Source organism: Bos grunniens, chromosome 8 (genome assembly GCF_055505025.1).
Source record: "Bos grunniens cultivar Pamir isolate PY7600 chromosome 8, Bosgru_T2T1.0, whole genome shotgun sequence".
Taxonomy (NCBI): domain Eukaryota; kingdom Metazoa; phylum Chordata; class Mammalia; order Artiodactyla; family Bovidae; genus Bos; species Bos grunniens.
Genome location: NC_141172.1, coordinates 69610303 through 69619432, shown reverse-complemented (window position 1 = coordinate 69619432; position 9130 = coordinate 69610303). Strand labels below are relative to the sequence as shown.

Genomic DNA, 9130 nt, shown 5'->3' with positions numbered 1-9130 from the left:
ATTGTATCTAGATAAAGCCTGAGCATAGCAATAAGATCCAGTGCAGCCAAAAATAAATAAATATGTGAAAAAATAAAAAAAAGATTAGTTCATGTCTAAAAAAAATTTTAGCATTGTTCAAGGAAATGCTTGCTTACAAGCATTTGGTTTGCTGGGAGAAATAATTACACTAAAGTAAATTTTATCATATTAAAAAGGCCTCTCTTATAAACAGGGTCAAACATTGTATATTTAAAAATAATATTTATTATATGTTTTGTTAGACATATTTGCTGCAGAAGATTAAAATGGTACATATATATAGAAGCCTCACTGTTTTTCCATCATCTAGACATAGCACTCTCAGCACATTCAGTTCAGTTCAGTTCAGTCGCTCAGTCATGTCCGACTCTTTGTGACCCCATGAACCGCAGCACGCCAGACCTCCCTATCCATCACCAACTCCGCAAGTTCACCCAAACTCGTGTCCACTGAGTCCGTGATGCCATCCAGCCATCTCAGCCTCTGTCGTCCCCTTCTCCTCTTGCCCCCAATCCCTCCCAGCACCAGATTTTTTTCCAGTGAGTCAACTCTTCACATGAGGTGGCCAAAATATTGGAGTTTCAGCTTCAGCATCAGTCCCTCCAAGGAACACCCAGGACTGACCTCCTTTAGGATGGACTGGTTGGATCTCCTTGAAGCCCAAGGGACTCTCAAGAGTCTTCTCCAACATCACAGTTCAAAAGCATCAATTCTTCAGCGCTCAGCTTTCTTCACAGTCCAATTCTCACCTCCATACCTGACCACTAAAAAAACCATAGCCTTGACTAGGTTTTTCTAGTAGTTATGTATGGATGTAAGAGTTGGACTATAAAAAATGCTGAGCACAGAATTGATGCTTTTGAACTGTGGTGTTGGAGAAGACTCTTGAGAGTCCCTTGAACTGCAAGAGATCCAACCAGTCCATCCTAAAGGAAATCAGTCCTGGGTGTTCATTGGAAGGACTGATGTTGAAACTGAAACTCCAATATTTTGGCCATGTGCTTCGAAGAGCTGACTCGTTTGAAAAGACCCTGATGTTGGGAAAGATTGAAGGCAGGAGAATGGGACGACAGAGGATGAGATGGTTAGATGGCATCACCAACTCAATGGACATGAGTTTGGGTAAACTCCAGGAGTTAGTGATGGACAGGGAGGTCTGGCGTGCTGTGGTTCATGGGGTTGCATAGAGTCAGACACGACTGAGCCAGTGAAATGAAGTGAACTGAACTGAATAGATACACAGATGTAGAGGAAGGACTCGTGAACTCAGCTGGAGAAGGAGAGGGTGGGACGAATTGAGAGAGTAGCATTGAAACATAGCCACTACCATATGCAAAATAGCTAGCTAGTGGGAAGTTTCTATGTAATACAAGGAGCCCATCATGGAGCTCTGTGATGACCTAGAGGGTGGGATAGCGGGAAGTGGGAGGCAGGCTCACCAAAGAGTGGATAATATCCTTATGGCTTATTTGTGTTGTTGTATGAGGAAAACCAACCAAACATTATAAAGCAGTTATTCTTCGATTAAAAATAAATAAATACAATCTGAAAACTATCATTCAACACATCTGTACTGTCATCTAAAGCTGTATGGGATCATCTTCTATTCCTAGTTATTTTTCCACTAGAAGTGCTTAGAAATGTCATTAAAGGTTTTGAAAATATGATTTTAATAGCCACAAAGTATTGTTTAAGATACCATACATAAATAATGAAATTTCATTCTCAACATAGAAACATAATACCAAAAAAGGTTTCCATTTTAAACTAAAGCTTGCATTTTAATTCAGCTTAATGAGAATTCCTCTGAAGATCTAAAATTCTTAGGAAAAGTAAATTATGTGGAGTCCTTCTTGCTTTCATCTGTTATGCCTTATTGTCATTTATTTCTAAGGACTCTTGGACTTTTGACATTTTGCCTTTGACTGTAATTTTTGACTGAGATAAAATCTTAAATTTAGGTGTGAAGAATGTCAAGAAGCAGTCTTTTAAGTGTGAATCACTCAGTCATGCCCAGTTATTTGTGACCCATGGACTGTAGCCCACCAGGTCCTCTGTCCAGAGAATTTCCCAGGCAAGAATATTGGAGTGGGTAGCCATTCCTTTCTTGAGGGGATCTTCCTGGCCTAGGGGTCAAACCCAGGTCTCCCGGATTGCAGGCAGATTCTTTACTATATGAACCACCAGAGAACCCTGACCCTGGTGGACATGGATGTAAAAATCCTCAAAAGAATATTAGCAAACCAAATTGATGAATACATTAAAGAATCATACACTATGATCAAATGTAAGTCATTCTGTGCCTTCAAGCATGATTTAGTATCTGTACATCAATCACTGTGATACACAATATGAGCAAAATTAAGAATAAAATCACATGATCTTCGCAATAATTGCAGAAAAAGCTTTTGACAAAGGGAAACATCAATTTTGATACAATCTCTCAATACAGTGGTTATACATGGAACATGCTAAAGGGTACATAAGACAAGCCCACAGCTAACATCCAGCTCAGTGGCAAAGAGGTGAAAAGTGACAGTGAAGTCCGTCGGTTGTGCCCGACTCTTGGCGACCCCCCTACCAGGGATTTTCCAGGCAAGAGTACTGGAGTGGGTTGCTATTTCCTTCTCCAGGGGATCCCAGCCCAGGAATCGAACCTGGGTCTCCCACAGTGTAGGCAGACGCTTTACCATCTGAGCCAACAGGGATTTTCCTAAAAGATCAGGAAAGAACAAGGATGTCCACTCTCACCAGTCTTGTTCAACATAGTAGTGGAAGTGTCCTACCCAGAGGAACTAGGCGAGAAAAGGAAATTAAAGGCATCAGATTAAAGGAACAGATGAAGTTACACTGTCACTATTCGATTACGACAGGATTTATATGAAACCCTAAAAACTCCACCAGTAACAACCATTAAAATTAATAAACTCAGCAATATAGCAAGATATGAACCATCAGAGAGAGAACAAAACAGTCCCATATACAAATGCATCCAAAAAAAAATACTGAAATAAATTTAACCGAGGGGCAGAAACACCTGTACAGTCATGGGCTCCAAGACATAGAGTCTGGGTTCAAATCGCAGCTCATCTGCTGACCTGCAGAGTGACCCAGGGCAAATTGCACAATGATCTGAGGCTCAACATGTTCAACTGTAAAATGGACACAAACCCAGTATCTCCTCCCAGGGCTGTGAAACTCCAAGGAAATGCTTATTTAGGCCTGGGGGTTGGAGTGTCTCCAGGAGCCTCTCCTTGTATGAAACTCCTCTAGAACTGGGCTTTCCTGATCCTGTGGGTGAGGGTTAAGGGTAGAGCCTGGGAACCAAACGGGACTGGACAAGGACGAGGACAAAAATATACTAGCTCTGTGTCAATGAGGGAAGCCACCTCCTTTCCAGATCTCAGAGTGGGGCCTGCATTGAGGGCCCAGTGGATACACAATCAGAAGTGATAACTCCGAACCCTCCACAGCAGCGATGGAGCCTTCCTGGCAAGAACCTTCTCTCTGGTCCAGGCTCCAGTGTGGTGTGGTGCTACTCCCTGAGTTCTCCATGTCTCCACCAGGCAAAAAGCTCTCAGGAGCTGGAGGTCTATTAAACCACAGGTGCCTGAGAGTCAGAATGACACAAGGACTAACAACATCGAAAATTAGCTATATAAAAAAAAATGACAGAAGTACAGATGAGGCAGGGGATGAGAAGCAGAAGGATTGACTACCTCTCAAGCTGTTAGCAGAAATGTCTCCACACTATCTCAGCAGAGCCCACAGGAGGAAAATATAATGGAAAAGCAGGCTATGCGTATATCTCTACACTGCTGGACCCAGAGACCCAAGTCCCAATCCACCAACATTGTTCTGCGTATCCAGACACGGAGAGGAAGAAACACAGACCTTGCCTTAGGAAGTCTCAGCCAGACTTAATATTGGGGTTGCTGAGCCTAGTTACATGGTCACTATGGACTCAGACCCTCCTCCATGCTCACATTCTCTGTTCTCACAGAAACATACACAGTTCACTACGGAGAACCCTCTGAGGGTACTTGTGTATACTAGAAACTGGCAATGGTCAAATGCAAAGAGAAGACACAGAAATGGAAATATGCCTCTGTGGTGCTCTACGAATTAAAAAAATTCTGAAGTTCTTGATACTTGGCATTTTAAAAAAAGCTTCTTAATATGTAAACCCAGAAAGGACATTTCCAGGAGAAAGGACAAAGGAATCGTCCCATTGGGACAATTTGGTATCCATATGGAAAAGTAAGTTGGATCCCTACCTCACAAAACACCACCAAACCAATTAGACACATACTAAGAACCAACATGGCATCTGGTCCCATCACTTCATGGGAAATAGATGGGGAAACAGTGTCAGACTTTATTTTTGGGGGATCCAAAATCACTGCAGATGGTGATTGCAGCCATGAAATTAAAAGACGCTTACTCCTTGGAAGAAAAGTTATGACCACCTAGATAGCATATCGGAGAAGGCAATGGCACCCCACTCCAGTACTCTCACCTGGAAAATCCCATGGATGGGGGAGCCTGGTAGGCTGCAGTCCTTGGGGTCGCTAAGAGTTGGACATGACTGATCGAATTCACTTTCACTTTCCACTTTCATGCATTGGAGAAGGAAATGGCAACCCACTCCAGTGTTCTTGCCTGGAGAATCCCAGGGATGGGGGAGCCTGGTGGGCTGCCGTCTATGGGGTCGCACAGAGTCGGACACGACTGAAGCGACTTAGCAGCAGCAGGAGATAGCATATTGAAAAGCAGAGACATTACTTAGCCAACAACGTCCGTCTAGTCAAGGCTATGGTTTTTCCAGTGGTCATGTATGGATGTGAGAATTGGACTGTAAAGAAAGTTGAGCGCCGAAGAATTGATGCTTTTGAACTGTGGTGTTGGAGAAGACTCTTGAGAGTCCCTTGGGCTGCAAGGAGATCCAACCAGTCCATTCTAAAGGAGATCAGCCCTGGGTGTTCTTTGGAAGGAATGATGCTAAAGCTGAAACTCCAGTACTTTGGTCACCTCATGCGAAGAGTTGACTCATTAGAAAAGACCCTGATGCTGGGAGGGATTGGGGGCAGAAGGAGAAGGGGACGACAGAGGATGAGATGGCTGGATGGCATCACGGACTCAATGGATGTGAGCTTGAGTGAACTCAGGGAGATGGTGATGGACAGGGAGGCCTGGCGTCCTGTGATTCATGGGGTCGCAAAGAGTCGGACACGACTGGGCGACTGAACTGAACTGAAGAACCAACAATTGAAAGAAAAACTTTACAAAATTCCGAACAATTTTTGATGAAGGAATATCTTTTCTTTCAGTTGAGGTATTGTTGACTTACAATAATTTGTTTGTTTAAGGTGTACAGCAAAGTGATTCACTGATTTCGCCTCTCAGGTGCTTCCTTGGACAAAATTCATTCCCTTTGGGAGGCCCGTGGGCCACGCCCTCGACTCACAACAGCTAAGAATCCTGAATACGCAAAGCAGCATGTGGTGGTGCTTGTGGGGGTTTTTAGACTGAAGAAATTATTCTAACATGACAGAAGAAACAAGGCCAGAGGTTAAGAGAGGATCTCCAAACCTATCTTCCAACAGGAGGACCTGCTCCCTTGAATGTGGGCGCGTGAAACAGCACTTGGGAAGTGAAGAGGTGTGTCATGAATATTGTGCGTGCAGAGGACGAAGTGGTGTGTAGAGAGGATGCGCAGGCACGTCCCAGGACACTGAGCACATGGACACAGTGACTGGACTCTCAGCCCTGCTCTGGGGGTATCGCACTGTCTCCACCGCTGACACAGGGGGAGCAGCTCAAACCTGTCCTGGAGAGTATGGTCACATGACCTGGCCCTGGCCAATCGGTGTGTTCTCTCCCCCCTGGCCACCGTGATTGGCTCAGGACTGGTGCGATGACCAATCGGGGCCCAGGGCCGGGCCTCAGGCGGGAATCAAGGGAAGAGGAGCTGGCCTTCTGCCAGAAGGGGTGGGGCTGGGTGAGGTCAGGCTACGCAGTGGGAGGGGCGTGAGGTCAGCCTGGGGCGGTTGGTGGCCTTCCTGAGCCCATCAGGGCAGAGCTGCTGGCCTGAGAATGAGGCCTCTGCTGAGCCCAGGGGTTGAGAGTGCCGGTTCCTGCTGTGGTCCCGGAGCTCCACCTGAAAGAGGAGGGAAGCCGTCTGCCTGTGAGTCCTCTCCTGCTTGTCTGTCAGCTTGTTTGAACCGCGCTGGGTTTTCTGTCCTGCTGGCTAAGTGGAGACCTTGGAAATGCAACTGTGTGGGTTTTGGCTGGCTTCAGGGAAGAAACGCCAGGTGACACTTGGAGACTCCAGTTTAATCTGGATTCAGGTCATATCTCTTGAAAGTGAAATGAAAGTCCCTCATTCGTGTAAGACTCTTGTGACCCCATAGGCTATACAGTTCATGGAATTCCCCAGGCCAGAATACTGGCGTGAGTAGCCTTTCCCTTCTCCAGGGGATCTTCCCAGTCCAGGGATTGAACCCAGGTCTCCCACATTGCAGGCAGAGTCTTTACCAGCTGAGCCACAAGAAAAGACAGAATACTGGAGTGGGTAGCCTGTCCCTTCTGCAGTGGATCAGGATTCCCAACCCAGGAATCAGACTGGGGACTCCTGCATGGCAGGAGGAGTCTTTACCAGCTGAGCTATCAGGGGAGGCCAGTATCTCTTAAGGCCAGCTATTCATTGATATCTCTTAAGGCCAGCTATTAATTGTAGAATTACCCTAATTAGTCTTCACAGGATTAAGGTAGCAACCTGGTAAGGTAGCAATCGATGTCTTTTTTCTAGAGGACAAAACTGGGGCTCAAAGAAGGGGGTAACAGGTAACACAGCTACAGCAAGGAAGTGTGTACCTAGACAAAATCCCCAGATCCTGCTGTTAGAACTCAGGAAAGCCATATGGTGTGGCCTGACAGGGGCTAAGGCACCCAGCCCACACTGGATACTGTGGGGACCTGACTTGCTAAGTGCCTTCTGGCAGCTCTGAGACTCACAAAAGCAATTTGCACTGAAGAGAGGAAGGACACCTCCCTCATCCACCCCACCACACCCTCCAGGTACTCCCACACCCTGCCCCCTTTCTCTTGCTTTGTGAGGGAATAAGAGTCACACTCATGTGACCACATTGGCTGTCCACTGTGCACGAGCTACCAACTGGAGCTGCTACAGGAGAGGCCACGAGCCTTTGCCCCTGAGTACCTCTCTTTCCTTTGCAGTGTGGGGGTCCTCCACCACACCTGCACACCAGAGGCCTTTTCTGAGACATGTAGGGACCCTCCCTCAGTTTGTAACAGGTTACATCCATCACTGTCCTTTCAATGCCTCCCTTGAAACTCAGCTCATGAGCTCCTTTGTTTACATCACGGCCCACCTGGCTGCCACAGGAGGGACAGAGCTGACAATGAATCCAAAGCTCAGATCTCACAGCCGGGAATCTGTGTATAAAGGACCTGATTATTCACGCTGTAGAGGCAGTAGTAGGTTCCAGGGATCTGTAACCAGGGCTTGGGCCAAAGTGACTCCACAGCTGTTTTAATGCCTGGGGAGGGTTCTGGCTATAGTGGGGGTGTGGTGAATCTCCTGAGGTTCTGAAGGCCCCCTGTGTGCAGGTTCATGGTGCAGAGAGAAGAGAAGGCAGAGTCCTTCCCTGGAGGTGGTCACAGCTTATGGTCAAGCCAGACAGGCAGGCAGGGCACGATAGCACCTGAGCTGCCTTCATGAGTGAATGGTGTGGGGCAGAGGAAGAGCATCAGGTCTGCTCCCTTATGTGGTGCCCAGGGCAGATTGTCACCAGAGTAAACACTATGGTGATGACCATCACTCCTGTCTGCAAAGGGTTTACATTGGTGTGTGTCTACATCTGAGCAGTCAGGCCGTCTCTAAACTACACTGGCCGTGGGCATTGCCTCTCCTTAGAACTTGATATGTTTCATCTCTTCCTTACTGAACATTCATTGCCAAGAGGGTTTTGGGGCCACAAGGATGTTGGGTTGTTCTCTAGCTTTGTCTCATGAGGAATGCTTTTCCAGTTGTTGGTGTGGTTTGTTTTTCCAGCTCTCTTTCCTGGCTTATTTTGTGAATTTGTTTCTGCCAGAGGAAGAGCTTCGGATCTGCCTTCTGGCTGAGATGTGACACTTACAACAGCAGCACTGACCTGGATATCACGACCATATTTGCCAAAAGGGCTTTGGTTTGCAGAAGACATCTTGAAAGTACCTACACTGTCTTTTCAGATACCCAAAGGCTATTTGAAATGAAATAAAAAACAAGAATTCTCAAGTTTAGTCTTACAATATGTGGTGAGTCAGAAAAATCCCCGGAGAAGGGAAACACTACCCACTCCAGTATTCTGGCCTAGAGAATTCCTTGGAGTCTATAGTCCATGGGGTCACAAAGAATCAGACAAAATCGGATGACTGAACACCAACAGCCATGAAGTTTCACCATTTGTCCAGCAGAGATACCAACAGTATTTGCACGACTGTGTGCATGTTCAGTTGCTCATTCGTGTCCAACTCTTTGCAGCCCTGTGGACTGTAGCATCCAAGATCCTCTATCCATGGAATTTTTCAGGCAAGAATACTGAAATGGGTTGCCATTTCTTCCTCCAGGGGATCTTCCCCACCAAGGAATTGAACCCAGGTCTCTTGGATTTCCTGCATTGGCTGGCAGGTTCTTTTCTGCTGAACCACCTGGGAAACAAGTCATTACATCACTGGGTTATCCTAAAGTACTTAACTTAGAGTCTGGCACTCGGGTCATTCTCACTGGTGATGTGAATATTCAGTCATATCATTATTGCTCATATGATAATGGAATGGCCATGCTCACAAAGGAGAAAGAATAGCCTTTCCAAGTCCAATTAAATCCTTCACCACACATACCTTCTTTAAAACTTCTGACTTTGAAATAAACATCAAGCATAAAGACATTGGTTATGGCCACCAGGAAAGATCACGTTGTACTAATCAGTGATGAGGCTTCTTCCAGTTCCAACATGCATGCGTTGTTTCCCCAGCACAACCCAACACTTCTGTGACAGCAGCTGGGGGTCCTGCAACTTAACTCAGTGTGGACTCTGCCTAT

At 46.2% G+C, this 9130-nt stretch overlaps 1 long non-coding RNA gene across 1 annotated transcript; it reads left to right on the top strand.

The window, feature by feature from the left end:
• The first annotated feature begins 5968 nt into the window (after window positions 1-5968).
• Window positions 5969-8323, top strand: LOC147367363 (uncharacterized). The gene is made up of 2 exons (XR_015170033.1): window positions 5969-6208; window positions 8139-8323. It is a non-coding gene; the product is annotated as an uncharacterized LOC147367363 (long non-coding RNA).
• Window positions 8324-9130: the final 807 nt, after the last annotated feature.